This window comes from Lipophrys pholis (assembly GCF_963383615.2).
Source record: "Lipophrys pholis genome assembly, chromosome: 16".
NCBI classification, from domain to species: domain Eukaryota; kingdom Metazoa; phylum Chordata; class Actinopteri; order Blenniiformes; family Blenniidae; genus Lipophrys; species Lipophrys pholis.
Window position 1 is genome coordinate 21,228,981 of NC_137634.1, and position 8,118 is coordinate 21,237,098.

Here is an 8,118-nt window from a genome sequence, read left to right on the forward strand (position 1 = left end):
AATGAACGGAAGAGTCAGTATTTTGGGAATAAAAACTTCAATATTGTCAACTAAAGTAAGTGTTTTGGATGAAACCTGAACTCGATTCTGTTGCATATTGATGAGGATGATTTGTTTTTATCATGAAGGTTGGTGTTTAATCCCCATTCACAGTCCGATTTGCTCATGTACATGAAACAAATAGAAACACGCCAAAAACCCCGACATACACTAGCATCCAGAACAAAAGTGTAGTGCTTCAGATAATAGACTATGGATTAATCCCCATTAATACTGTGGCTTTTCTGTCTGCCCCAGGTACCCTATCTGTCCATTAAATACAGAAATATGTCCCAGAAATTGGTCTGAATATAGAAGATGGCTGTGTAGTGTCCTCAAGGTACCTGGAACACCAGGCATTATTTTTTTATTTTGCAAAAGAAATCTGTGTGTACTTTATAAGAATGGCATAAAAGCCCCCAATACACACCAAGAAACAGGGTTTTTGAGGTACAGTGATTGTGATGACTGACTACTGAATAGCTTCGGTGCAGGATGGAGTTCAATCTACATCCAGGTTCAAATAAATAAGAAAAACCCCAAAAGGTCCCCAATATGCTGGAAGGGGATGCAAAAGACAAGCCTTCAATTCCAGTTTATAGTCATGTCTATATAAGTTGATTTACTTCTTTATTTACAATATACTGTCACATTCCACTATTGTACTGTGGCAGTAAACATCTGTTATCGGGTCTCTGTTAATCTTAATCCACCACAGTCTATGACGTACATTCAGTGACTCACATCTCATCTGCGGTTGCCGTGTAACTCCAGAACTTCAAATCAAAATTATGATTAAAAAAGTGACCCCTGTCATTCAAGCTGCTGACGTTGCAGCACAGGGTCCACTAATGGATAGTTATGACATATTCACGTTAAAAATGCATTAGATAACCTCTGAGCGGATGAAAATGACCCATGCAATGCTGCAAGCCCTTAAAGAAAGCGTTCTCATTATCACAGTACCTCTATGCATAACATGCATAATTTAATACCACAAAGAGAAACTGAAAGCTGAGGACTCTTCAAGACTATAAAGTACATGACCTTGTATCGAACATCTGCACGTGTGTATAAATGCCACACTGTTGTGGCCCCATGTGCTCTTTGTTTTTCGCTTCAATCATCAAGTACAGAGACATGACTCACTTGAGATTGTAATTGGGAGATTTAATTGTGAGTACTCAGTCTCCTTTTTAAATAGAGGCAAATGAGATTACTTGGGCTGGAGTCTCAACAGTAAAAGAAGTTGTTTATTACAGGAGGGGCCATTAAGCAGCGTGCTCCGGAGATGACATAAACGAGTCTCATTAGAAAAGCACCAGGAGTCACAGAGGCAGTAGAGAGTTGACCTGAACCTGAAATATTATGTGCAAAAAGTTGCGACCCGTCATTCAAAAGATGATGACAGGGTATTTAAGTTTCAGTGTTTTGCAGGTCATAAAACTTGTAAATGTGGTAACAGATGCACAGACCGAGTGCTTCTATTGCTGTTTATGATGGGATCAAAATGTTAAATGTGTTTTCTGTCTCGACTCATATTGCGCATGATAAAAGATCACTGGAGGGCTCTCGCAAAGTTAAGTTGCTATTCAAAACGACAAATAAAAACGTGCGCATTATTGATGAAATTGGTAAAAGTTTGGACTTTCTCAACTGCACGTCTGTTAAAAAAGTTTGAACTTTTACCAGTTTCATCCGTTAATACTATTTAAACATGTATTTTTATGTACAGTATGTGTGCAATTTAGAGTCACCAATTAACCTCAAATGAAGACTGTGGGATGAAACTGGAGTAGCACACACGCGCAGGAAAACATGCAAACTCTGCAAAGAAAGGCCCTCAAACAAAACACAGCTGGGGGACATTTTTACTAAATTGCAATGAGATTGCAATTTAGTACACGACCATGCAGGATGCCAACATGCATGTGTATTTAATAATCCCCCAATCACTCCATCAAGCCACAATCCACAGCTCTGGATAAAACCACCTTCACTGCTCGACCTCTTCTGTCGGCTCACATGCGTTCAAGGATTCCTCAATCTTACAGGAGGACACTGCCATACAGGCTCAATCTATTTTTGCCCGCTAACCTACATAAATCAAAGTGCAGGCCAGCCTCTGGAGTTTGCTCCTGCTGCGAGTCATTAAAAGTTTTTCATGGGTTTATTACATTACAAATTAGCCAAGGTTAATGTACTCCTGAAACATGAACCGACTTACACACGAGGAACATAAAAAATACATTTAGCCCAGGATGATTAAATTTTTTTAACTGCCAAATCTTAGTTGCACTTAATTTGTGTGTTGCTTATCAATGTGACACTCTCATGAGATTGAACCTGTAATTTGGATGCATTTAATCATCAATAAGGACATGATGACACAAGGCTAAAAGACACTTTTTAATTCTTGAGAGTCTCTCTAATGAGCCCCAGTTGGGAGGGTTTCACCAGGGAATGATGCTTCAAGATCCTGCCTGTAAACAAATGGCCTTGCTGTTGAGGCCTAATTAATCTCTTCTGTACTTCATTATTAGTGAAGAGGAGCATGGGAATGCAAATATTTCAAGGAGAGATTTCATTTTTAGGAAAAGCTGGCAGGGAAAAACCCACTGACCATCACAAGATGGACGTCAATGAGTCAAATGAATGTGTATTTACACTTCTCATATGACAGGATATACATATAAAGTGTGTTTTTGTATTGCTCTTGTAATACTTTCATGTAAAACATTAGAATCCTTATACAATTTTCTTGCCTGAAGCGAACAAAAGAGGACTTTATAGATCTGCTCTTCTCTGATCTGTTTACAAAGATCCTGCAGAGCTCATGGCTTGGAGTGACTCACATATCATCGCTGTGGACTCATCGCATCACAGTTTTTAAAGGGGTCTTTCTATGCAAAATTCACTTTCTAATGGTTTTCCAACAGTAATATCCATCCCCATACCTGGAATGACACTCCAGAAGTGAAGAAAGTCTGTCATCTCTCTCCCTGGCTTGGTTTATGTTTTAAACACCTTATCAATCAACCAATCAATCAATCAATCAACCAACCAATCAATCAATCAATCAATCAACTTTATTGGTATAGCACTTTTTGTTCAATTAATGTAACGGTGCAAATATACAATAGATAAAATGAACACACACACACGCACACACAGACACACACATACACACGCAGACATGCCTAGTGCTATGGAGACATGGGAGGGCACTGAGGACTTAAGGTGAGGAGAGGTCCACAGTTGGGGGCCGTTCACATTGGGAGTGGCACAGCCTCTAACCACAGGGGGCACTGCCCCACTGATTCCACCAGCCCGGGCAGACCCAAAACATACGCCGGGGACCAACCAGGTGCCCGGGATGGGGGAACCCACAGGACCGCCCCACCATGGGGGAATGTGCCCACCATCAGTGGAGCGACCCCTGACAGGAATCACTGGAGATAAAAGATTCAGTTAACAACCTAGTAAAAGTGGATAAATAGATAATAGATGATAGATGATAGATAATAGATAATAGATAATAGATAATAGATAATAGATAATAGATAACAGATAATAGATAATAGATAATTAGATAAATAAATACATACATACATACATACCGTACATACATACATACATACATACATACATACATACATACATACATACATACATACATACACACACACATACATAAAAATCAGTTGAAAAGCCTGAATAAAAGGTGAATTTTTAACCTTTTTTTAAAAATCTCAACGGTCTCTGCAGCCCTGAGGCTCCCCTTCAGGCTGTTCCACAAACGGGGGCCATAGGAGCTGAATGCAGCCTCTCCGTGAGTCTTGGTCCTGGTTTTAGGCTATATATATGGTGTCTTTGGGGTTTAGCCAATCCCAATGAAGGTAGGCCCTCCCTTTGACCCTACCATAATTAGTCAGCTCTGCTCTGGCACATGGCACCATGAGAGGAAGTACTTCCTCCTCTTCCCAAGATGGTCATGTGTGGGCGGAGCCAGTCCAACTCACACAGACACAGCAGATTCTGAATGCAGCATATGATCCAATATTCAAATGGAAAAGCTGACTTTATCGCAATAAATTGTGAATACAATGTTTTTGGACCATTTAGATCCATGTGAAATTGTTGAAAAGCTGTATAATAGGAAGTGTTCTTACTTTCAGACTCCAAATCATCCATTCATGCACATTCTCTGCATGGATAATGAACTACCATTTAGAGGTACCAATATCCCTAGTCTAATCCCAACATAACAATCATGTCTTCTAATAACCAAAGAGGATATCTTAACAGGCTCAGGAATAACATGCAACCTTTACAAAAGAAAGCCACTGACCTTAAATCAAATCAGGTTGTTCTCAGTACGGCACCAACTGACATCGCTAAATGACCTCACTTAATCCGCCCAAAAATAATAATAATTCTATTATCTGACTAAATATTGATTGTTAGCCTCCTGTTATTAATTAAAAATGTCTTCAAGGAGAACAATGAACCTCTAAACTGCAACAAAAAGGAAATCCCTTGGTTCTTTTTCAATATTTGTCACCATGACAACTTGCCGACTCCATCTTCTCATGTTGTAGTAAACAGTCTCCATCAGAATCTGGATCTAAAGCAATTACTGATTTATTTTTTTATCCAGTTTTGGAGGTTGCAATTATACAGGAGTCTGTGATCTTTGGTGTTTTTGGACATTTGGATTTTTGTTTTTTCTTGGAAAAAAAGACGAGTTTGTGTTCCACCTACTGCAGTGTCAATCCATTCGCAATTTGGGCTTCAGGGTCTTGCTCAGGGACACTTCGACCACTCCACCAACCAAGCTTCAGCCACCCTGAAAAGAATCCTGAAGATGAAGCTGCCATCGAAGAGGAGAAAACACAAGGAAGAGGGAAGCCTCTGTTGCAATCCCTCAGGGGAAAATATGGAAAGAGAAAAAATATGTGACATTTCTAAACACTCATGCACTCACAGATTGGTAGTTTATTAACTGGTCACTGGTCACATCCTTCTACATTTTCACGCTATTGTGAGGCACTCTAAACCTTTAGCTATTGCACACCAAAAAATGCAACAATGATCGTTTTTTTCAATTAATTACATTAAATGAACTTACTTATGTCCACTGCAAGCACAACTGTGAGCTTGTTTTAAAGTTCAGCACCTTTGTCACACTTTGGCTTCTAATTACAAGTAACGACTTCAAAGAGGACGTCAGCAGCAGCTTCAGGTTCGCAGGCCTATCTCCTGCAGCTCTTCAGGGAGGAGCTGACTATCAGACCATTGGGGGGTTTACTCCAGCTTCTCAGCAACACTAACAACTCATTAATATCACTATACATTGCCTCCCATTACAGCACAGCTTTAATTGCAAGAGTGCAAGGCCTTCTAATGGATGCAGATGAGATTAATTAGGCTTAAGCTTGAACAGTAAAAGCTTTGTTTGTTACAGGCAAGGTCATTAACCAACATCCTTTGGTAATGACATCACAAATACTACTCATTAGCAAAGCTCCCAAGAGTCAACAGAAGCAGGGGAGGATCATTTTGTCTGGGGTCACAGAGTCCTGTTTGGAAACCAAAGGGCCCCAGCAGGGAACGCTATTTGTCATTAATGTCAACACGTTGTGTTGTCAAGCTGCAACATGTTGTCAAAGTTCATGCACATGTAAATGTCTTTTGGAGAAACTCATGAAACTGAGATTTGGTGGCATATTTGTGCAGTGATTAGCAATATTGTCTCAAAGCAAGACTGGTTTGACTCCAGACTACGGCCTTTTGGTGTGGAGTTTGTGGGTATTCTCATGGTACTATAGCTTCATATTACTATCAAAAATATTCGTGTTAGATTAATTTGTGACTCTAAATCTGTTATGGGTTTGAATCTGGGCATTTCCTTGTCTTTATATATGAATAACCCTGATGACCACACCCATTGAGTGTATACCTTGGATTTAGTCCAGTATCACCTTCAATGGCAGTATCCAACCCTAGTCTGGAAGAAGCAGGTTTGAATGAGTGGAAAGAGCTAAATTACATCTATTTCCATACTTAGATGAACAAAATGAATTCTGTATGTCCGAGGTCTTTGGGAGAGTCAATGTATTAAAGGGAAAAATGTGTATTAGGTGTCTCTAAATTCTCCTACTCATCTCAAAATGTCATAGCCTGAATAAACAGGACTACCATTTTGTCCCTTTTGTAGTCAGTGAAAATCACCAAAGACCAAACAATCCAGACCAAATCATAAGTGGTAACATGGGAACATGCTCAGAGGTAGTCCCAACTGACTTAATAACAGAAGGTTTATAAATAAATTGTTTCGCCAAAATGACTGGGACTTTTGTCAAAAGCCACAACTTTTAGTTTCTCTAGTCCCGACTCGATGTCTTCAATAAGTCATCCATTTATCCTTCTTCTTAATCCAGACTAGAGTCTCAGTTGCAGAATTCTATGCCAGCTGACATTTGTTGAAGGTCAGAACACACAAGCTGCCAGTCCAGACACTCAATCACACACTGAAGTGGTCCAGTCTGTGATGCTTGTCATCCTTCCCATGTGTAGAAGTGTTCATTTACAAGTTGCCCCCAACAGTAGCTACTCATCACCACGGATGACCGGGTGAATGATTGTTTGTGCAAATGTGGGATTGTGATTCAGCATGTGAAGTATGTTGCGATGGGTAAAAGAGTAAAACTGTAATGGTGCACATTCCGCTCCTTGTGTTATTTTTGAGAATCTCACTCTGTCTCGTTTTAAGGCTCCTTGACTTCCTGTCCCTGTGTCTGATTGCTGCCCAGATGTGTTTCACCACCTGTGTATAAGTGAGTGATTGTCTTCACCTGGTGGCTTTGGTATGTATTGGGCATCTTCTGTGTGTTCCAGTGGTTGGTTTGTCTTCTGTTCTGCATTGATTGCTCTCCAGTGTCTCAGCATAGGTGCGAGGATTTTATGATTATGGATTATTTGGTTTGGAATCTTTTTTTTGCTCCAATAAAATGAGCTACAGTTTGACCTGTCTGGCATCTTGAGTCCACCTTTCAGCAGACAATAACAAAAATGCATTCACTCTTACACCCACTTTTCAGCGAATATAATAGAATAGAATAGAATAGAATAGAATAGAATAGAATAGAAATCATTTTCTGCAACATAGTTCCACACAAAAAGAACACAGAATAAATAGCATAGAAGTCAAAATGGCAATATGACAGGGTAACGTTAAATAAGTAATATTAGATATTCATATACAGCACACGGGGCTCAGCAGTGACTGGAAGAAGTATGAAAGAATGAAATTTGGAACAAAAACACAACAAACACTGTTTACAAAGAGGAGTCCCAAAATTAATATGGAACTATCCAGAGTCATGACATTGCAAAGACAAAATAACATTTTCATGTTAGTTTGCCTGAAGTGTGTGTGTGTGTGTGTGTGTGTGTGTGTGTGTGTGTGTGTGTGTGTGTGTGTGTGCGTGTGCGTGTGCGTGTGTGTGTGTGTGTGTGTGTACCCAACATTTTTGAAAAAATCACCAGTTCTCATTACCATAAGTTCCCATAAGTTTGATAAAGTTGGTATTGAACATGATTGGAAGTCGTGTTTCAGTGCAACAATACACTTCTCCCAGTGGAACAAGAGGCAACAGCTCATTAGATTGATAATGACATTCACCCCAAATTAATGTAATTCTTAATTAGAAGACGCCCCTGTTATCTGAGGAGGTGGGGAAGGAGGGTAGTTATTGTATTTCAAACAGATAAGAGGTGGAGACAGTCAGTGGCTCCCATTGATGTCGTTATCATGTGAAGTCACAGTGTTCAAGACGCGACAGGTGAAGTAAACATGAGCTGTACTCTTTGGTATGTTTGACTGAACAGTAATGAATTTATATCTTTACAAAGAACGCAGGCCTTTTTATTTTTTTTATACTATCATCAATGTTCAGGTTTTGCTCTGTTGTTTGGACTGATGAGTGAAAGGAGTACCTGGACCGAGATTAATTGCTTTTCTCTTTTGCAGACTGGGGAGGTTTATTGCTTCGGGCTTTTCTCTGAGGATCAACT